The 22642-nt window shown below is 41.6% G+C and overlaps 1 long non-coding RNA gene across 2 annotated transcripts in view; it reads right to left on the bottom strand.

Annotated features, from left to right (window-relative positions):
• Positions 1 to 22642, bottom strand: part of LOC114151277 (uncharacterized) — a 51598-nt gene that overhangs the window by 15511 nt on the left and 13445 nt on the right. For both annotated transcript variants that reach the window (XR_003596909.1, XR_003596908.1), the window contains exons 2-3: positions 20940 to 21065; positions 4294 to 5676 (exon numbers count right to left, since the gene is read on the bottom strand). This is a non-coding gene — a long non-coding RNA (uncharacterized LOC114151277). The remainder of the gene's footprint in view (positions 1 to 4293; positions 5677 to 20939; positions 21066 to 22642) is intronic.

Here is a 22642-nt window from a genome sequence, read left to right on the forward strand (position 1 = left end):
CCTGCATGTAGGCGTGAACAGACAGGTGGATGAGTGTGAGCATGTGTTCATGCAGCTTGCATGTATGTGGTGGTTCCTGGCATGTATGAGATTTTCATGATAAGCTAAGCTAAAGTAAAAAAGTGATGTTTCGTGGTATTTACATGATTTCAATCAAAAATGTATGATGTAACTGCTTTTAATTAAAAATAATAATTAAAAGAAATGTCTTTATTGGTCCTTAAGCAAAATAACTAATTAGTCACTACACTTGTAGGAAAAAACAATCTATCTTAGTTTTATTTAACACATTTAAGAAGACAAAGAAAATTTTTTGAATAAGCCTAAAGTGCCCAGACTATTGAAAATTTTTGTTATTCTTCTCTTTCCAGGATGACACAAGCAGAACAAGAGGAATTATTAATTATTTAATTATTTGGGCCGCCCGCCTGCATTTAGCTGCTTAACCCACAGCCACGTGCAGCTTATCAGCTGAAGTGTTCAAACTGTGTGAAATGAAAAAGAGGGATGAGCTGGCACCACTTCTTCTCATTTTCACACCATCACTGCCTGCAAACGGAAATATTTCCAAAGAGACGCAAGCTTAAGTGAGTGTAGCGGTGTTTGTTCAGTCATCTGACAGACAGTGTGCAGCAACAGAGGGGGGAGGGGATGGACCATGGAGGCAGTCAGAACTCTGGTAACTTTCTTTGGCGTCTCATGAATGGGCTTTAAACGTAGAAACGGCATGACGAAGCGTTTGAGCAATTATGAAATGTTATATTCAGATCATGTTTGACAGGGAAAGTGCAGCTTTGAGCATGAACATAAGGTTGAATAAAGCCCTTTAACATTGAGACCAACATATTTACCATTTGTCCATGTTGTGTCAGAAATTCTGCCAACCGCCAACAATTAGTGATTGATCACGTTTAGTAAACTTTTAATGTGCAAAACTTTAAGATTCCTGTTGTTTTATCCTAAATGACGGTTAATTATAAAGTGTTGATTCTACCCATCCCCTTCTTCCTTATCCCAACAAAGCAACACAGAGGGCTTGAAGCCTCTCCAGGCTGACACACATTAGTTTAGTGTTGGCTCTTATTCACCAACCAGCTCAGATGAAACTCAGCTTAACTTGTGTCAGTGTGGGCTGATTAGACGGAGAAGCTTGATTAAAACGGCTCTGGTTCTGATAGAGGAGGCGATAAGAGGAACGAGCAGTCTACTTGAGCGCAGGTACCCGACAGCTGATAGGGGAAATCTACAGCCTAGTTTACAAGAAAATAAATTATTGTGGTCATGCTTCAAAATGCTGCGACGGACTGGCGACCTGTCCAGGGTGTACCCCGCCTCTCGCCCGGAACGTAGCTGGAGATGGGCACCGGCGACCCTCCCGACCCCATTAGGGACAAGGGTGAACAGAAAATGGATGGATGGATGGATGGATGCTTCAAAATGCACAGTAAAGCATGTTTGGTTTTGAAGTTGGAAAGAAAATACACGCACTTCAACAGTCGTAGATCTCTTAAGGGCTGTTTGAATGATTCTCTCAAAATTGTGTGCACTAATTGTAGTCGCTAACACCTAGCTATAGCACACTATAGCATACTAAATGCAAGCTCAAGAAATAATGAAAAAAGAAAAAGGATTAAGTTTTAAGTGATCAAAAAGTGTGCTTCTTCTTTGTGTGACGTTTGAAGCTAGCCCACTTCAGGCTAAGAGCAGATGCCAAACAGCAAGTCTTCAGCGTGGATGAGGGGCCGGGATTCAGGACCTAGACAATTCCCCAAATCAGCCCTTTGCACTAATTAGCAGTGACAGGTGAAAGCAGCCAGAGATTCCACGGGAGCTGAGAATGAAGCAGACAATTGCATAAACACACTCAGCCATAAGCCACAGAGACACCCATACAAACATAAACACACATATGTCAAGGCGCAGCGGCTGCATCGGAGGATCTATGAGAGCCACTAACGCCGCATTAAAACCCTTTAAGCACCAAGACATCCCCTGCTCCACGTACACAACCCAGATCCTGCTTCCCCTGCACTGATACCGCTGATCTCAACCCCCCACCCCCACCCTGTGCTTTGACAAGGCGTAATAAAGCCTGTATGAAGTGCCGCATTGTGTGGGGAGAACACAATGTTGCATGCTGAGTGCTGTGAGAAGGGCGTACACCGGTGGGTCCCACGGCGCTGCACAGCACCGGGGCCTATAGCAAGGAGTGCCGAGCATGCTAATGAGGTCATTATGTTATGCCTCACCCTCTGCTTCTCCTTCTCCTTTACAGTGTGGGCTTTTTGCCTGTCACAGGAGGCAGGGCACCCTTGTGATGCAGCCAACCACAGATGTCACGTATGGCACAATGAGGAGACACAGGAGCGAAGTCTCAGAAGGAGACAAGGTGCTGCTGCGTTTTTTCAAGCTAGCATCCAAAGCGGTGGAGCAGCATCGGTGATTTGCATGCACAATAAGGTGAGCTTAAAGGAAAAATCAAAAGCAGCGTAACAACATTCATTTGCTAATTGTTCCTGCTGTGTATTCAATCAGCAATTGGCCAGGGTTGCGTTTTCTTTTATTCCTTTTTACGCTCCCGCCATTATTTACAGCCGAGGGGGAGGGGTTAAGTATCTCGCACATGCAAAAGCAATTACAAGATATTTTGCATAGCCGTTAACATTCACGGGGCAGATGGCAAACAGCGGGCATTAGAAAGACGAGCGAGCGCCATCTTGGCTCAGGGAGACAGCTGGCAGACAAGAAATCGGCCATTTTGTAAGCATGGGCCGCTGCCAGGCTGAGGCGCCAGGCTCTATCTGTGTGCCAGGAGATTGGCAGGAGAGGGGGAAATGGAGCTTTCATATCCTCCCTGGTACACGCAACCAGAACAAGCTCCTCCGACAGGCTGTGTGACAGCGCGATCATAGCCCAGGGCTCACTGAGGAGATCAGCTACAACACGAGGTGTCTGCTTTAACTTTAAATAGACACATTCCCCTTTAGGCGGAATAATATTTCCTAATAACACACTCAGAAAAGAGCTAAACATTCATTTCTGTGCACAGCGTTCCAACGTGGTTCACAATTCCGTACTTTTCCTGGCTTACATTTCAATGTGCTGGACATTCAAGTAGTTGGGTTTTGTTATTTGTATTTTCCACAAGTAGTGACAAAACCAAGGAATCATGTTGGCTCTCAGTTCAGCAGAGTGGTAAAGTGCACTGTTTTAAAAGCTATAACTTGGCTGGACTTGATTATCCTACTCTAAATTTAGGTAATGGTTTTATTCTGTACGGTAATGTAAATATAAAAGGAGCCAGTTTAACCCTAGAAAACTTTACTTACAATTTTATTAAATACATTTTTCTGACACCTCTGTTTCTTGAACAAAGTTGGACCTTTCCTTAAAAACATGTATTAGAATGTTTGCTTGTGTGCGTTATGGTGATTGCCAACTTTACCTAAAATTCCAAGATGGCTACTATGTGCCTTTTCTTACAGTACAAAGCCTTTCTTTGGGAACTATTACAGGAAGTACAATGATAAAAACATTTTTTTTTAAGAAAGGAAATATTTAAAAGAGACATATAACAAATAATAACCTACATAACATTTAATACTTTTACTGGACTTTTTCTGGAGTGGACATAGGATAAAAAATATAAATAATTGTTATTTTTTATTATCTACTAATAGTCATACCTTGAATAGTAACTGAGATATCTTTAAATATATAAAAATCCTGAAGACGTACGGATCACTTTTATCTTAGTTGCAATGGTATTGTGTTTAGTGAATTTCCAGGTTAGACTGTAGTTTCACAGAAAGATAACACCAATAATAAAGTTATAACTTAATTTGAATAAATAAGATTATGTTTATGACTACTGCAAATTGGCAATATAGAAAAATAACAATATCAGTAAATTATATAAATGTAATGCTAAAACATTTAATAAAGTCTACAGTTGAAATTAGAGTTTTCTAAACATTGTTTTACGCATTACGTTTTAAATTGTTGAGAACTATTTCAAAACCCGGATCTAAGAGGCCTAAAAAGTTGCGAGACAGACGTCATATCACTGCGTTGGACAACAAATGGGTAAGTCAAAATAAAACTCTCTTCATATTCTTGAAAATTGTACATTTGACCTTTTTTATAAATAAGAATTATGTCTCCAATCTCAATTTTATATACATTTTAATACCTATACAGACCAGGAAAATTATTTTCGCCAGACTTTTAGATACATTGTAGGAACCCTGTGTGCAATATTGCCATAAAAGGGTACATTAAACATATACTCACCATAAATGTCAATCTGAAGAGAATATCTCCAGGTTTTTTGGGCAAAAACCTTAATCCAGGCCTCAAACATGTACAGCACGAACTCTAGAAATGGAAGTTTAGTGAGGATGCGACTTCCGGGCGCCATGTGAAGGTGTTTCTCCGCTTTTACTTTCCTGTGCTGAGTAAGAACTTAGCTTCAAAAGGCTCTGCATATGCGGAGGAGGAACAAGTCTGTCAAACTAGGGTCCTTTTCAGTTGAGCTCTCATTCAATTAGCAGCCATTCACCTGTGCTGTCACTGGATCCGTTCTGCACAGCAGTAAGTGGACTTCAGGTACAATAAGGTACAATCCCCCCTTCACCCCAAGACACACACACACAGTGAGGGAAAGAGGTATGAAAGCCTGAACCCGCCTTTCTCTCTTCCACCTCACGGATCAATACTGCACTGCCATATCCTCTGAAGGGAGCTGCTGTTGTGCGGGTAAGAAAATCTAAGGCGAAAAGACAGCTTCTGCCTGATACAGTAGATGAGAAGAAAAAGTTCAAATTGTCCTTTCATCCGGGCTCATGAGATCTTAGGAATACTGTTCGCTATACGTGCTTGGAAACAGCACTGAGCTGCAACATCCTCCTTAGCATCCTCATTCAGAAAAGGTAAAGGTGGAATGACTAATTGGAGCGTGGGAGCCAGAAGGAAAGGGACCTCGACGTCATGGCTCGCTCTTCAACCATTTCCTTGTGTGTCTTTGGCAAAGTTTTATCAAGCAGAGTTGGAAAACCTCCAGCTGAACCACACACAAGGATAGTTTCTGTCTCTTTTCATTTTACTTTCCTGCGCACAAGTGTGCATGTTCTGGCAAACACACTGTGATTAGGGCAGCTGCGAGGTGAGGGCCCTGGCCCTGGCCGGTACTGGAACTCCAGGAGAGAGACAGAAGGAGAATTGGTAGATAGGAGCTGGGAGTAGTGGTGGTGGTGGTGGTTGGTCCCTGGGCTCTGAGGCCTGCAGGCGGTGTTGGGCAACCTCTGCTCGCCTCTCTCCTCGGTATTGATTTCTGCTGCTCCGCTCTGCTCTGCTCTGCCGAGGAGACTCCTAGCCGGCGGGAACGAGAGCTCGGCTCACCCGGCTCACCTGCCTCTTTCCTGGCCTAGCCTGCCCACTTCGCTGCAGCTTTTGGCTGGCCCCTGTTGGGTCTTCGGAACCCCAGTACAGAGCAACTTGGCCCACAAGAGGAAGTAGACAGAAAGCCCATGGCGATCCGCAGCTGCGTTCACCTGCTCTGGGTTCACCCGCTTCGAACAACCTCCTCAAACTGCTTCCATCCTCCTCTTCTTCCATGCTTCCACCCACTCTGCTTCTCTTTTCCCTCCTCCACCACCTCCTCCTCTTCTTCTCAAGCTGTACACAAACAAGCACAGACAGTGATGGAGAAAGAAACAAGTTAATCTCAACTTTCAGGATATTTCTTTCCCCACTCTAAGTGTCAGTTCTGGTTTTTGATCAGCAACAAGTCAAGGGTGAGGATTTTGGCATCTTCTCCCAGCTTGCAATATGAACCTGCTAACCTTAGAGGGTGGAAACTGCAGAGAGTTAAGTGTGTCAGGCAGTAACATATTGCCTGCCAATGTACTCTCAGCTATTAGAGTCGATGTGCTGCAGATAGCAGAATACAGTGAGAGTGGGCCCATTATAAAAATCACTACTGCATCAATCGAATACATTAAAAGTGTAGTATTTACAGGAAAAGTGTTACTTCAACAGCCACAGTCTTTTGCTCTCTTGCTGGACCACAGGCTAAAAGGTTAAATACTGCCCTGCAAAAGTGAGGAATTTACTCACGTTACATCCAAAAACCTCAGCATATTTTGGAGGGATTTTGTTGCAGAATTGCCCACTAGAGTTCAACTTACTGTTATTTTATCTCAGTACAATTATGAATATTGATGCACCATCAGAATCAAGGAGACCAAGGAACAAGGCTGTGAAGAAGCCTAAAGCAGGGTCAGCACATGGCCTTTTGCGTAAACTGACAGGCCAGACAAGGAGAGCATTAAAGATGCATCCATGAGGCCCCTGGTAGCTGTGGAGGAATTTCAGAGTTGACAGCTCAGTTGGAAAAACCTGTCGAAATGATAACTAATAATCACGAGCTCCACAAATGTGTCCTTTATTTCTAAGCCACTGCTAAAGACGTGAAAAGTCATGATTGCCACAGATCATGCAAAGGACACAACAAGCATGCGAAAGAAGGTGCTCTGATCAGATGAGACCAAAACTAAACGTTTTTTAATCTATCAGTTCGAAGCTCAGCATCTATGGTAAGACTTAGTTGTTTTTTTTCATAGTCACTCTCCATACAGTCTAACTGAATTTTGGATACTTTGCAACTATTGAATGGCCAAACCTTTCAGTTGTTAGATGTGCAAAGCTGTGGGAGACATACCACCAAAAGACTTGCAGCTGTAATTCCAGCAAAAGTTAGTTCAGGAGGCTACCTAGGGTGCTAAATACAAATGCTTGCCACTTTCATCCATCTATTATTATCTATACCCGCTTGTCCTTGCATGAATGTTTTTAAAAGACACTGTATTCATAAGAAATAATAAAGGCAGTACTGAAAGTTGACCGGAAATTTCTTTCTTGGCCTTTTCTTGTTTGTGGCAGAGTGGGTGTGATGGAATGGAAATGTTTTGGCTAGGCCAGGGGTGCGCCATAGAAACTTTGCAAAAAAAGAAAACATCTCATCTTTTGTATCATCTAGAGTTATTCAAATGGGTCCAGCAACTCTCTTCTTATGATAATATCAGATGGGATGGGGGTGAGACATTTCTTTGAGGATTCATGGCCCCATTGTGTTTCTCAAAAGAGAAAGGGCCACAGCCAAATTCAACCCCCTCCACGTCGCACCAACTTGCACAATCAACGATATGCCCTCACCAATGTCTCTACAGAACCGAGAACGGGTGACGGGGCTGTGATCCACAACTCTCCACCCTTCGGCACGCTTTACAAAACGGACTTAAACTCGCAGGCCAACTGCCAGGGGAATAGAGAAGTAAAGTGTGGACGCTTGGATTTGGTGGGCCGGGGAGGCTTTGGAAGTTGGAGCTTTCTGTTAAGGAGTGGGCGGGGATTTGGGGGAGTGGGGGGGTATAGGTTGTGGTGTGGTGGCTGGTGGGGGTGGAGATGTAGAGGGGGAGTTACACTGTTGGGACAAGGGAAGCAAGTTTGGGAGGGGCGGAGGCCGATTGAGTTAGGGGGACATAGATGGGGACCCGGGGTGCGGCGTATGTCTCAGACACAATAATACTATTCATTGGGCTCAGACATGGGTGTTAACTCCCCTCTGACAGAGTACAATGGGACTCGGCGGCATTCAGGCAGCCTTGGTGATATTGTTAGTTCAGGGCTGCATTCTCCCTGCCATAGGATAGAGCGCCGGCATTGTGGCCGTCCAGGCAGGATGGATGGAAGGAGGTTTGAGAGGGTGAAAGGCGAAGAAAGAGAGAACAGTATGTCTGTCTATCTTTCAGTCTTGGCAGAGGTAGAGGGCAGAAGGAGGATGGGGGTGGAAGGATGTAAAAGTGGGGTAGACTTGGTAAGGAGGATAGGGTTGGGGGTGTTTTTGCCCCTTGCCAATGGACTTGTTTGATGCAAGGGGGAATAAATAAAAGTGGGGAACTGAAGGTAAAAGAAAATGGTTTGAAAGACTCGCTCAAAAGGCTGAATGCGGTGGTAAATGGGCATTAAAGAGAGTGAGGATGCAGATGGAGGGCTGGAAGGCACGTTGGCATTTTTATGGGTTTACCTGAGTCAAGAGTTTCAATACATTTTGTTCACATGCATTACGAGGACAGCTTGAGAGATGCATGATGAGGGGATAGGATGTGGACGTTAGCTGCAGCTTTAGAGTCAGGCAGGTTGACAGAAATTTATATTGAATAAAATCTATATCCAAACTGCAGAGTCACTGTGAGCAGAGAAAATACTGAAAGAGAATGTAGTTGGGGCTTGTACACAGGCATAAGTAAGAATAAACTGCAGATTTCTTGTTATACCTCAGTTGCCCAAGTATGTGAGAATGCTTGCCTTTTTCTCTGGTCAAACAAATGCAATTTTCTTTTATAAAAACAACCTTGCAGAACATTTTGGGATCACAAGCATTTTCCTGAATTCCTTTAAAAGATAAATGCACTATCACCACAACACCTATGAAAAATGCGATGAAGGTTCTCGACAGATGAGCAGATCTACAGTAGCAGCACCGACAAGACTGAATGGATCTAGAAAGCCCAGATTCACAAACCAATCTAGTCAATTACTACACATGACACACAACCCTCGCTGGCACACTCACACCGAGAGTATCAGTGCTCCTTCTGTCCAGAACAACCTGCTCTCATGAACAGTACTTTGTTTGTTTCCCCTCTGGTAAACTCTGACCAGCTGTTCCTATAGCAACCTTACTTCCTCGTTCCCTGTGTGAATGTGTGTTCGTGTGGTTGAGAAAAAAAAAGAAGAGAGAGGCAGAGAGAGTGAATGAGGTACAATATGTAGGTTAGTGGAGGCTTCGTACTCAATGGTCTTAATGCACAGGATGTGGGAGAAACCAGGGCACAGTCATGCAGTTCAGATTTATTTTTATTGCAAAATAATAGAAGGGAAAAAAAAAATTAAATGTCAAGATTTTTGCTACAGCTGAAAAATCAGTGCAAGTTTCAACAACTCACAATCTAATGGTGATAAAGGTGGTTACAGTGGCCCAAAAGTTAGTTGTGAGTCCTACAAGAATATTGTATTTAAATGTTGCTCAATATATTTCAAAGTAGATAAATAATTACTTATATTTATTTATGGCACCCTCCAACCTATGATTGATGTGTATGTTGTAATATGCAGTATATTTTATATGTGACACCAAAACACACAATCAAATTTTTACATTTATTTTAAGCATTATTTGTCATTTTAAAAATGCTATTTTAGCCATTTATTTACCACTTAAACACTTAAATAATTATGATTTATTTGCATTACAAACCACTCATACATGTAATGAATGGCCTGATTGTACATGTCATAATTATTATGGTCTGCAGGCTGCTTAATCCTAACACTGCCACATCTTAAAGGTATCTAAACTTCATACCTAATTTAAGATTATATAATATTATTAAAAAGTGTCTATAAAAGCAAAGACTGGATTAAAAGGCTGCAACATAAAGTTTCTTATTGAAAAACAAGTACAAGTAACAACATGTATTTTTGCTATGGTGAAAGACAGAGCTGGTCTGAGGCAAAAGAGAACAAAGCAGCTGTTTAGGGCCTCCAGACCTGCAGGGGGAACCCAAACATCTTTTATTTCCTCACATATTCTTTTGTAGTAAAGTGTATAAACAATAAGTCAACTTTTAAATTCACTCCCTTATTGTTTGAAATAGCAGCTCTACTAAGGATTCAAATGTCACAATTTACTTAATTTAAATGAATAACATATAAACACATTGAAGATTTAAACAAATTATCAAGTGTATTACATAAAAAGCAACGTTTTTATGGCTTTCTTAGGAGAGTCAATTTTTTTTATTTCTGTAGTTTATTTCAATTGTTGGTTACCTCGTTTGACATCACTTTTAAGGCAGACTGTTAATAGTTTGTAAATAAATCTCAGCATCTTGATGTGGTGATGCTTTTCTTTAGCAAGGTAAATGGATGGAGCTGAATACCATACAGGAATAAAACCTGTGAGAAGCTACAAAAGACTTTGTGCAGAGATTCACCTTCCAGAAAGACGACCACACACTAAAAATGCAGCTGGATGTCCATCTGAACATGTGGTCTAATAATAATAACAACAACAACAACAATAATAATAATAATAATAACCTTTATTTAACCTACAGTCTCTTTTTCAAGAGGGACCTGGCAAGATAGTAGCACTGGTTACAACATTTGCATCCAACCAGAGAAATCGATTTGTTTAGTTTCAAAAGCATCAACACTTAAAAGTGATAAAAACAGTTAAACAGCTGGCGTGGCTACAATGTCCCAGACCTAACTTTAATACTTGTGGAAAGAACTGTGTGTGTGTTAAGTTAGGAGCATTATTCCTAAACAGAAAGAAAATCCCGGCAGCCCAAAGTTAGTAGCAAAGAGCCGAAGGTGTGATGCTGGGTTCCCAAGGAGGCAGGAGCAGGCTAGCTTATGGTTCTCATCAGGGGGCTAATGCCACTTCAAAGGTGGCTGGAGTAGTGAAGGTGGTGTCCTTTGTCCCTGGTAGGAGGATTACACCAGTCAACTAGTACAGACAATGTACCCCCCTCATGGGAGGGGAGGACCAACCTGCTCTCTACCAATGATAGGGGCAGTCAACTGATCACTAACTTAATTCAGGAGCAGCAGAAGTAAGAGCAGGGAGGAAAGAAGATGCAGACGTCACAGGAAAAAAAAGATGAGGAAACGGAAAGGCAGGGGTGATAAAGGGGGATAAAGAGGGTGGAAAACGACAAGAAGAAGGACACGCTGAAATGAGAAGAGGCACAAAGTTCAAAAAGAGCAATGTGAAGCGGAGGAGGGCTGTGGAGAAGGTTTCTCTAGACGCAGGATTAGGAAAGAGGAGATGAAAGGATCAGGCCTGACACAGGACAGAGGAGATGGCCAGAGGAGAGAGACCAGAAAGACTTTAACTCCAAGCAGGCAAATCAAGTAGAAGAGTGTGAAAGGAAACGGGAGGAGAGCTCAGGTGTCCGTGACCTCGAGGCTCTGGTGGAGGAGTCACTAAAAGGCTTTTTTTACAACAGGAGTACAGCGTGACAACTCCCTCTCTGTTTGCCATTCGTGCCACAGAAGACACACCTATTAAAATCCAATGACAAATGTGGCAGATAATTCTATTACCGAGGACTTTAGAGGATGTTTAGGGGACGGTTAGCGGACCCAGGTAGCATAGCTCAGGCTCGCTGCAGACAGATATGACTCTGCAACACTTAACAACAGGGATTTGGCAGCACCGTTGATTGAACATGCCAAATCCCATTTGTCGGAGGGTTGTGAGCTTTTGTATCGACACTCGGTAACCTTGTGGCTCCGTAAAAAAGGAGACCTCGGCATGATGGGGTGTGTGTGTGTGTGTTTTACTTTTTTGAAACGGTACAATCTGACGCCACAATCCCAGCTCCTTTCCAACCTTCATCCATGTTCCCTTCTTTCCAGCTTCACGTCCTCAGTTCCCCCCACCTCATCAGAGAAGAATGACAAGACGGAGATAGAGAGGCTTTTTCATCACCCCTTTTTCTTGCTTCCCCCCCACTTTCTCCCTCTGTTTTCTCCATCCCCTACGGTAGAGCTGCCAGACAGGAGTGCTCAGCAGCTCTCCGAACGTTATTGATCCTGAGAGCAAGTCGGACAGGGAGTTGGTGTCTCTCCCTCCCTCTCTCTCTCTCTCTCTCTCTCTCTCTATCTTGCCTCCCTCCATCAGAGCTTCATCTCCCAACACTGTCCACAACTTTTTCTCTCCCACCTAGCCTGACTCACTGGCTCCCTTCCTGCCTCTACTTCATTTATCAAGGTTAAGGAACTCTTATAAAAAAGGGAAGAGGGGGTCGCCTGGATGTTATCTGACTTCATGAAAGAAATCCCCTCGGGCCACTCCACAAGAGGAGAACGCTGTCTGCCAGGCCCAACTCTACACAAATACACGCACGGATGCAGAAACATGAAACCACACAGTGGGGCCACTCACACCCAAACAGAAACAGACAGCATTTCCAGTTTGGCACAAAACAGCAGAGTGACCAGAAACAGGAAATATCTTAACTTAACCATAACCCTTAAAGGTAAGTATAGAAGTTCTTCTTTTTCAAAACACAGATTTTCGTCAAGGAGATTTTTGGGAGGAGAGCTCGGGAGGAATCATTTTAATACGTTTAAAATGATTGTGAATATCGAAAGAGTTTTACACATGTCCTATAGGTCAAAACAGTGCTTGGGTTTCCTTCTTAATTGGTTGAAAACTGTTGAAGGAATATTGTAAAAGAAAAAAAAGAAAAGGAGGTGAAAAGACTTGATTTTTTACTGATCAGGCTTGTTGAATCTTCACAATTGGGTCACACAGGGCCAAAGTTTCAAATGATAATTTCATTTAAGAAAAGGAAAAAAAAGCTTTGTTTTCTTCTTGTTTTAAGTCAGCGACACTGGGCGGTTTTTGATCTCTAATGGCCTGTTCAGGATCATGCCACGCAGCATTTCAGTCAGATTTAAGCCCAGACTTTAAATAGGCTACTCTAAAACTTTTATTTCACAATGTCTTGCTACACAAACCAGTTGCTTTTGAGCCTACGGTCACAAGCTGATGGCTGGACATTCCTTTCTAGGATATTTTCTTTTGCTGGAGAGCTGACTTCATGGTTCCCTCATGTACAGTAGGTGCTCTCGCCACCACCATGTGTTAGACTGTGTGCGTTTTATGCTTGTTCTTATTTATAGGGTGCACAGTTTCCAAAAACCTTCCCTAACCTTGAACGCCAATTAATCTCAAGCAAATTAGGGGCAAAAATTTGTTTTTGTCAAGTAAGCATATTATGCAATCAGACCAACTCCACGCTTTTATTGTTTTACTTTAAAAGACGACTACTGTTTATTACTGTTTATTAATTCCACCTCTTCACCATCAAGAGCATCCTGACCAACTTCAGTTACTGTGCAATGCCACCAAACAGTGCAACAATCTGCAGATTGATCAGAACCAGAAAGAGCATTACCCAAGATCTACAGTGTTTTTGCAGCCCTTAGACCATGCTGTGCACAAATGACCAATTGCATACAGTAATGTGAAGGGGAAAAAAAGTGTTTTTACTTTCATTCCAGACACTTTCATAAATTGGAGTGAGCTCCATCTGAACAGAGAGAGAGAGAGACTGAGAAACATGCCACATGCTTGAGTCTCAGTCTAGAGGAGTGAGAGTTTGTTACCCCGATGTGCTAAGATAGCAAGTGGAGTCCTTGGCAATTATTTTTCAAAATCAGAAAATAGAGAGGGTTCTGTCCCTTCCAAGGCTGAGACTAACGCTTACTGATTCCAAACTGTCCTATGCATACATACTATACTAACCTGCACTTCAGAATTCACCAAATAGTTCTTTTTACCTCTATTTTAAGTTTAAGTAAGTCTTATTGTGCATATAGATAGATAGATAGATAGATAGATAGATAGATAGATAGATAGATAGATAGATAGATAGATAGATAGATAGATAGATAGATAGATAGATAGATAGATAGATTTTTTTTTTGCAAAGCTCTTACCTGAAGAGAATGTAATTCAGCATAGCACACACTACAAAGAGGTGCATTTTGAAAGTTTGCACCTACAGCTGTATAATTTAAGCACATAAAATGCACCCAGACATGTGCATTTCCTGTCCATAATCCATCTGTGGAGATCATAGAGTTTGAAAATCTCCAGTCTTTAAGAGACCCCAGCATCCATCGCCCCTTTATGTAAAAGCACTGGAAATGGTACTACATGTGGAGTACACCCTGTCTTCCATTGTTATTGCCTTCACTCTCTCTATAAAAGGCCTACCTGCCTTCGGGGGCCACAACAGGCAGGCAAATGCACACAGTAGCGCATTACAGAGCCATACTTTCCTGTCCCTTTGTGCTCAGTAATTGCCACAAAGCATCTTCTCGTCCAGCTAATTAAGTGAGTCTTCCTCATTGTCTCCCACTGCTATCACCTCTTCACACAGCCAGGGTATGGGGAGAAAAAGACGGGAAAAGAGAGGATTTATAAAAGAAAGAAACAGGAGGAGTAAGTAGGCAGTAGTCAGAAGACATGGTGAGAATGAAGTCAAAACAAAGAAGGGAGGAAAGACAGAGATTTGTGTCTGCATGCTAATAAATGTTTACCAGATGGAAAAGGTGCCTGCTGTCTTTGTTTGCTGGTGAGTTGAACTTTACAGCTGTCAGATGGAAATTATACTCCATTAAATCAATCTGTGAGCTGAGAAATGGATTATATTTTATACATCCCACAACATTATACAAATTATGCCTTTAAACACTAAAAATTGGAGTGTTAACCACTTTAAAGGTGACAACTGTTATTTTGCATGTGGTTTCCATACGTAGAACAGAACATGTGCTTGTCAATGATGTCAGTGCACACAAGGGTAAAAAAGGTAATGATTTTAAAACTGTTCCTTCAGTTCAAAGTTAGTTCAATGAGATCTAAACGTTGAAGTGGGCAGCTTTCCCTGTCTGTGTGGACTTTGAGTCTCCAACTCCAAAGCTGCGGTCCCGCAACTTTTAGATGCATCCCTGCTGCAACACACCTGAATCAAATGAGAAGCTTACTACCAGATGTCTGCAGAACCAGAGGACATGAAGGTAATTCATCCATTTGATTCAGTGGCGTAAAAGCAGGGTTGCATATAAAACTTACAGGACAGTGGTTCATTTAGACCTGGAGTTGGAGACCACTGGTGTGGAGCAAAAAAAAAGAAAACAAAAAAAAACACAACACTAAATATCCCCCACCCATTGGTGTATGGAAATCTTTTCATTTCTGAAAAAGGCAGTCAGCTTGTAAATGAAAATTAAAGAAGCTCTGCCCATGACTCAAAGTGCTGCTTTGAAATTTTTGGAAAAAAATATATAATATTATGTACAATTCCATTTTTAAAATTGTATTATAATTAATGTAATAATCAACATGCTAGATAACTGTTCAAGCAGTAGCAATAATTATTGATTTTTGGTATGAATAATAGCTGTTCTATTATGTATTTCATTTCTATTTCCATTTTTGGGATAAGTTCTGTGTTGCATGAAGTTGCAAGGGTTTTGTTTCTTAATTTTGTACAAGGAAAATCTGAGACAAACTCACGTCTACTGCAGCATGGTTTATGTCTTAGGTCATTGTAACCATATTTATTTTACAAAGCTGTTTAGTGTGCATATTATGTCAGAACTTTAGAAGCTTTTACAGTGACAATGCAAACTTAGAATTTCTGTGTATTAAATCCATTAACTTTATTCTATGAACCTTATTAGAATTTTAATGTGGAAATATACAGTATATTTAGACACTTTCATAAGGAATTGTAATTTGTAAATAATTTGAGTGTTTGGTAAGGTTTCCCTAAACTTAAGTTCAATTCAAGTAAAAGCAGGATTTTATAGACTCAGTGTAAGTCTGAAAGCAAATCCAAATACTCACATGGAAACTCGAATCCAACTGTAATGTTTTTCATATCAGAGACTACATACTTACTTACAAAGTCAAACCCTGAATTCTATAAATAAGATAAAAATACATATAAGATTCCTCAAATAAAAAAAAAAAATAATGACTTCACTGAAAAAAGGCCATTTCTGTTGGCTCTTAAAGTGTTGTAGAGAGGTACATCAAGGCCTAAAGCAGTAACTGGGAGCACTGACATAATTAAAATCACTGAAATCTACCATTTAAGTGTACTATATTGGTACCTAAAAGTAGTTCTGCACAATATTAGAAAAATTCAATTGCGATATGATTGTGAAAACAATATCAGATTCTTTCAAATATACAATTTGGTAAATCTGTGCATCTCTACCTGAAATTGTGCATTTTGTAGCTCTATACTGATCCACAACTTGACACTTATTGTACAGAACTTATAATAAACAAAACAAATGTGTTCATATTTTCTTGATGTTATTGCTGTTAAGATGCTTTGTGTTGTCCATGCTGAGCTACTAGAAGACAAAGACCAGCAAACTCATATCAATTTCAGTTTGTTGAAAAGTTGCTAAAGAGGGCCAGAACAATCCTAACACACACACACACACCTCCACCCACACACACTTTCCTCCTACTCAACGCTCCTCTGTGGCCTTTTCGAGGGTAGAGATGCATTTTCCTTAGCTTTAAATCCCCAAATTTCCCCTCCCCCACCCCTAAAAAAAACCTGAACCTCTCCTTGAACTTCCACCACCATCACCCCCTTCCCATCCTGAATGTTTTTCCTTCCCACACTTGTCCTGACAGACAGACAACTAGGGTGACAACCTGGTGCAGAGAGACAGTCAGAGGAAGGGGGCTTGCTTCCCCGTCTACCCCTTTCCACCTCACCCCACCCCGGCACCAGCACAATACAGCAGGGCATCTGGCACTGGAGTGGTAGTGCTGGGGGGCTAGGGGAGTTCAGAACAAAGCATTTACATCCCCCTCCCTGGAATATGATTATAATTTGTAAATAGCAGCTAAGACAAGTACTTGTAAAAAAAGAAGAAGGATATTTACTGCTGTGAACCAGAGAAATCACCAATAAATATATTCTTATGCCAAGGAGACTTGACATCATCAAGTCTGAAATCTTTAATGTTTAACAAGCTGTTATACTTACTGAAGTGGTATCTGCATGTGTGTTTGTGAGCGCAGTTGCAGCTTGTTAATTTGTAGGGTTGCAGGATGAAGATGAGGCAATGCTGCCAACGGTCAAGAAATCGCTGCCTGCCACGAAGACGAGCCCCCTACCCCACTCCACCCCCCGCCTTCGTCTGTCACAGAGACTGTTTGTCCCCCCCTCCTCCGCCTCCTCGTCCAGTGTATATACGAGTGTGTGCTTCTGTCTGTGTGCATACATAAAGCAAATGAGCGGCGTGTATGCATTGTCAGAATCCGCAGGCCCGGTGCATGTATTAGAAATGTGACTTGACCCCAGCCGGCTGAAGCGGGGTGTCCGCATCGGACCGGGCGTGGGAAAAAGGGGAGACCTCTTTTCACAGCTGCCTCTGCCGTTGCATTGAACCAATGAAGCTCCACCACCCCCAACCTGCCTCCGCCGCTTATACCCCCCCACCCCTGTGTCCGCCCCCACCCCTTTGCTTTCCATTCACTCCGTAGCCCCGCTGCCTTTCAGAGGACCCCCCCCACCTCTCCCTCCTCTGTCCGTCACCCTTCTGCACCCCACGATCACAGCCACCACCAATCTTTAATACAGCCACCATTCAGCATTGAGATGCCAGAGGCCACAGTGCTTCAAGGTCAAACTAAAGAAACAAATAACAATGCAAATAAAGAGTACATAAAAGCAACTTTTATTCTACATACTGGAATAAAAGCAAACTTCCTAATTCCTCAATATTCCAGTTTTAAATCTTGTGTTCGTTAAACTCTTCGACCATTTTTTCCCTCTGTCCTCTTGACATTTCCCTGCTGGGATGAATAAAGTAATTATATTCTACTCTATTCTCCTTTCCTTTGCTTTTCTCTGAATTTGAAGTTTACGTTAACATACAGTACACCACCACTCTACACTTGATTGGCTTCCCACACACAGCCATCTAAGGCCTCCTCTTTTCACCCAACGTTTTCAGTCAGAGGCATCAATCTCTTATCAAGCTGGTCATCATGCCAAATAAAGCAGGGATGTTTGTGCAAACAGTAAGATATCAAGAGAAACTCCCACCAAAAAAAAACAGAACAAAACCCAGAAATCACCAAACAACAAGCTGCTTAAATCGGTTTGTTACTTTACCAAACAACAGCTTGTTGGCTATGTGTTTGGTTTGAGGGTTGAACATTATGTAGGCTTTATTTGTTTCTGACTTTCTTCATTTGTTGTTGTTTTATATTTATGCCACAAACTTAGAGTGGAAGAGGAGTATCTTTTTCTTTCAGTTCATTAGATTTAAGTTTTGTTGGTAACATATTTTCATAAAATATGGACATAGTCATAAAAATGCCATACTTCCATTGATTGGGTATGTTTTTTTGGGCAAGTTAGGACCTCAGATGAAAGTATAATAATTCTGATTGGTCAATATAACTTATAAACTGAGAAGCATTTATGATAAGTGTGACAAGTTTGGCAGACTCCCAGTTCCACCAGGTGCTTGCTAGTTGCTGCTGCCGCTAGTCTAGAGGTCCTGTGTGGAAAGCACAGAGGAGGTTGCCCGTGGAGCAGCTTTATGGAAATAAGTGACACATTGTATGAGCAAGCGTTTAGGCACCCCCAAACGGCTGCCAAAATAGATTAAAGGATTCTTCGAACATCCATTAATGAGTCAAAGCATCACTCCAGGTATATGTTTGATGAGGGAATAGCCTTAGAACATGACATAAAGCTCCAAATTGTCAATTTTTCAAATCATCAGCCGTATAATTGATTCTTTCTTTTCTATCTTCATCTTCACACCAAATGCAATATCATCCTCTGTGAGGAAGTCATGAAAACTGTCATCTCTGAGTGAAATCCTCTGATTAAATTCAGCCAAAACATTGCTTAAATATGAGTGTATAATAGTCAACGGGGATTGAGGTGGCTCATGTGCATGTATGTATAGGGGTGTGCCAAGGTCTAAAGCAGTAACTGGGAGCACTGACAACAACACTCTTCATGGTGGAAGTTGTTACTGAGGGAAGAACATTCTTAGTTCTCGTCATCATCAGAGTGGTGTTGAATAATTAACTCAGAGAAAGCAAAGAGATGTACAAACTTAAACTAAGATACGGTACACACAGGGGTACATATGTGCCTGAGTGAGAGATGTCAACTGGATCTGAGGTACTGTAAATGAGCGGATTAAAGCTTCCCTCGTCTTTGACTCGTTCCATATACATGAGAGTGCTCAACTGTGAAGCAACAGTGTTGACGTGTGAAATCGCACATCCTGCTGTCTGCACTTCCTAAAGAAACAAATCCATAACCTGCCCGCAAGGTCCTTAAGGAGGAAAACACAGTAGGAATGCAGACGCCTGCATGCGAGTTCTTAATATGCTCTTACGTTTACAAAGAAGACGCAACGAGTGTCACTTCTGGATTATTATATCTCTGTATCAAACATAGCCGGTAGCTATGCCTTCACTTCTAAAGCTTGTGTCCAGCCAAAGCCTGTTTGCATCGATTTGACTAGTTTGTGGATATGATATTGACTAAGTAGACCGGCAGCCCTCATTGAGTTGAGGCAAAGCGAAAGGAGCTTTAAGAGGTGGTCGAACGCGATGGAGGAGGATAGCCACAGGCTGTGAAATATCCTCTGATCTTCTCTTGTCTGATTCTCAAACGCAACCTCTTCTCTCATGAGGTGGGAGAAAAGCTGATATAGAACTAGGCCAAAGTCACAGAATGCTCATCTTCTAACCCTAAAGGGAAATAATAATAATAATAAAAAATCACTTCCTTTGTTTCTCTTCTATGGCGGCCCCTATATCTCGACGAGTCGTTCGGCCTCCTTCTCTCCCTCCACTTTGTTCTCCACAGGAGGCTGAGCATGCACGAGCTGAGCAGCGTTCGCTGCCTGCTGCAGCAGTCAGGAAAGTGAAGGTAATCTTTAGTCCTGTCACTCAACACTGAGAGGGAAACTGAGAAAAAAGCGAGCGAGGCGCATACTTCAGCCGTCCATCACCTTCAACATAATACGTACTTTACGAAAACACACAGTGAGAATGGGCTTTGCCGGATAGAAAACCGAGTTTTGGTGCAAGTTCATAAAATATGTTGAACATTAATAGATAGACATTTTTTTTAGAAAGTTTGAGAAATAAAGCTACTTCTTTACATAGTAAGGGAGTTAAAATATGTTTTTGTCAAAGTGTAAGGACTTTTTAAATCATTAAGTCTTGACAAAACAAAAGAGAAAAAAATAGGTTATTTTCTCCATATGACACAATACAGAAAAGTAAGAATTAGAAGTTATGGATAGAGGGAATAAGTAAGTAACTTAGCCACCCTGTCAGTCTTTCTACACGAGCACACCTCACACACACATCAGTCTAAACCACACTGCCACTATACACTTTAAGGCTAAAAAAGCTGGGACAAATGTATAAAAACATGGTTTACACAAATGGCTCCCCTCTACCGAAGAATCAAACATATTGAAACATTATAAAGAATGTGGTCAGAGGTGACTGACTAGGAAGGTGAGGAGAGCAAACTAGTAAATATTCATCCTAAACATGAGGGTTAACCACAAGAAATTGTCAAGTTATTAAAAAGTTACAGTATATAAAAAAATACTTTTTCTGTTCTTTCGTTTGAATAGTTTATTTTTTTTCCTTGTGAGAAGTCAAAGAAGCTAGAACATCACGAAGCAACTTTTTCTATAATTTTTGACACACTGCCTGTCACTTCGCGGACAAAAGACTTTCATAATTTCTCCCACTTACAACACAGACAAATTTGTCTTTTAAATATCTGTTTATCAACCTCAATCCGAGCAGCGAGCCCAAATTATAAACCAGCTAATATTTTTTTTTCCCCAGTTGTCTAAAGAGCAGAAAAACAAAATGATATTCTTCATAATAGACACATTTATTTGAAGATTACTGCTAAATGGCTATTTACATGTTTTTACATGTGCTGTATTAACACCAAAATAATACATTTCTGTTTTGTATTTCAGCAGGTCTAAATATGCCCTTTGTATTTTAAATAAAAGTAGTTAGGAATGTGGTTTTTTTAACCATGATATTTATACTCGAGGTTTATCATTTGGGAATTTCATACAGACCTATGTGTGAGGTATGAAATAAACAGAGAGTTGTTTTTCAGGGTGCCAAATTTAAAAACTTTTCCTCTGGTCATGTTGTTTGAGAGATTTGTGCACCTAGTTCAAGTTCAAGTGAGAGGACAACAGCAGATCAGGTGCAGCAGAGCAGGACTTTGTCTCACCTCTGACGTCAGCGCGATGACCTGACCCCGTCGCTGACCTCTGCTCCTCAGGCCAGAAGGTCGGCTGTCTGTCGCTTGCAGGCCTACGGATGAGGTGCGAGTATTTCCGTAGGACTTCACTTACTCCTGTAAAACACGAAAACACTGCTCTTACAAAAGTGCTCTAATGATGCTTAAATTCCCAGACAAAATGTTTTATATCTCACAGAAGAAGCTTTTCTTCTTCACCTTATGTTGGATTTTTGCAAATACATATTACATAAGATGTTTAGTCTTGAAGTAGAAATGTCAGCAAAGAATTCCAACAAAAATGCTATTTAATAAATTGTGTTAAAGAAAGCAAGACATAGCATTTTTCACAAAAGCTTCATTGAATAAATGTAAAAAGTTGGAAGTGTTGCCTTTTAGTAAATCCTAAGAAAGAGTATTAAAAATGATGCACTGATAGGTCTTTTGAAAAATTAGCTAATTTCCTTTTTCAGATACCGACAAGGAGTTTCTCCCCATTTTCTTTTACGGCTGGTAAATCCAGATAATACACACAAAGACGTGCACACATGCGCACACAGAGAAACACACCGCACAAGCGATTACACAAAATGCTCAAAGATTACATCCACTGAAATCTGACGTCCTCCGTGGGTTTAAAGCCTGCATGTCAGCCCTTTCAATACCCCCCCGCCCCTCCTTTTCTCTTGCATGGGTCAGAGGCTGTTGCTAGGCTACCAAACCCAGAATACATAAGTTCAGAGAAAAAGGTTTATATAGGGCACTGCAATCCACGGTAAAAACGATAACAGGAAGCTGATGACAAAATATGGATTTAGATTACTGAGACTCAAACACTGTCAATTGTGGATGAAAGCCGTGGAGGAGAAGGAAGAAGTAGAAGAAGAACTAGTTAGTAGTTTCCAATGATGACATTAAGACAGTCTCTGCAAAGGCTTCTCTTGCAAACATATATACATGTTGTGATGGGATCAAAGCAAATCTCTGAGTGTGCAAAAAGGCCTGCTCTGCAGCCCACTGTATTCTGTCATGTTCATTACAGCCCTTAGTGACAAAAAATGAGGCGCTCTGGGTGTAGCAATAACGCGCCCTCTCATAAACACATCCAAGGAAGCAAGCGTGTAAATGTGGGGACGTATGTGCGCCCACACTCATGCCCGCCGCAGTGGAATCTAGTGGCCAAGTGTGACACAATCAAGATAACATCTGTGGGATAGTGAGCTTGCAGCAGGGCTGTAGAGCTAAAACAATGGCTCTATTGTGTGTAGGGTAGAACACAGTACGTCAGATCTGTCCAAGCTAATCGCGCCAGTGCCAGATCCATTCGTGCACCTGGCAAACGAAATGAACGGAGGAAGCAGTGGGCAAAACTTTGCGAAAGCGACAGATTGAAATCTCTCTAACTTGCTGCTGCATCGCTTTGTGTTCTTCGTTAACACGGCCGTCTTGACGCGTCCGGAATAAATCTAGGCAGCAGACACTATAAAGGGCATTCAAGCAGATGTACAAATGGAGACGTACAAATCACCAAGACAATGGAATGTTTAATGCAGCCTTATGGCAGGTGCTCAAGAGATAGACCCAGTCTAGACTGGGCTCCATCTGGTGCGTAGAGGCCTCCTCCTCACGCCCCAGACAGACACATATTAATGTGGGAAAAAAACACACGTCTAGCCTGCCTCTTTGAACGCTCA

This window comes from Xiphophorus couchianus, chromosome 9 (genome assembly GCF_001444195.1).
Source record: "Xiphophorus couchianus chromosome 9, X_couchianus-1.0, whole genome shotgun sequence".
In the NCBI taxonomy this organism is placed as follows: domain Eukaryota; kingdom Metazoa; phylum Chordata; class Actinopteri; order Cyprinodontiformes; family Poeciliidae; genus Xiphophorus; species Xiphophorus couchianus.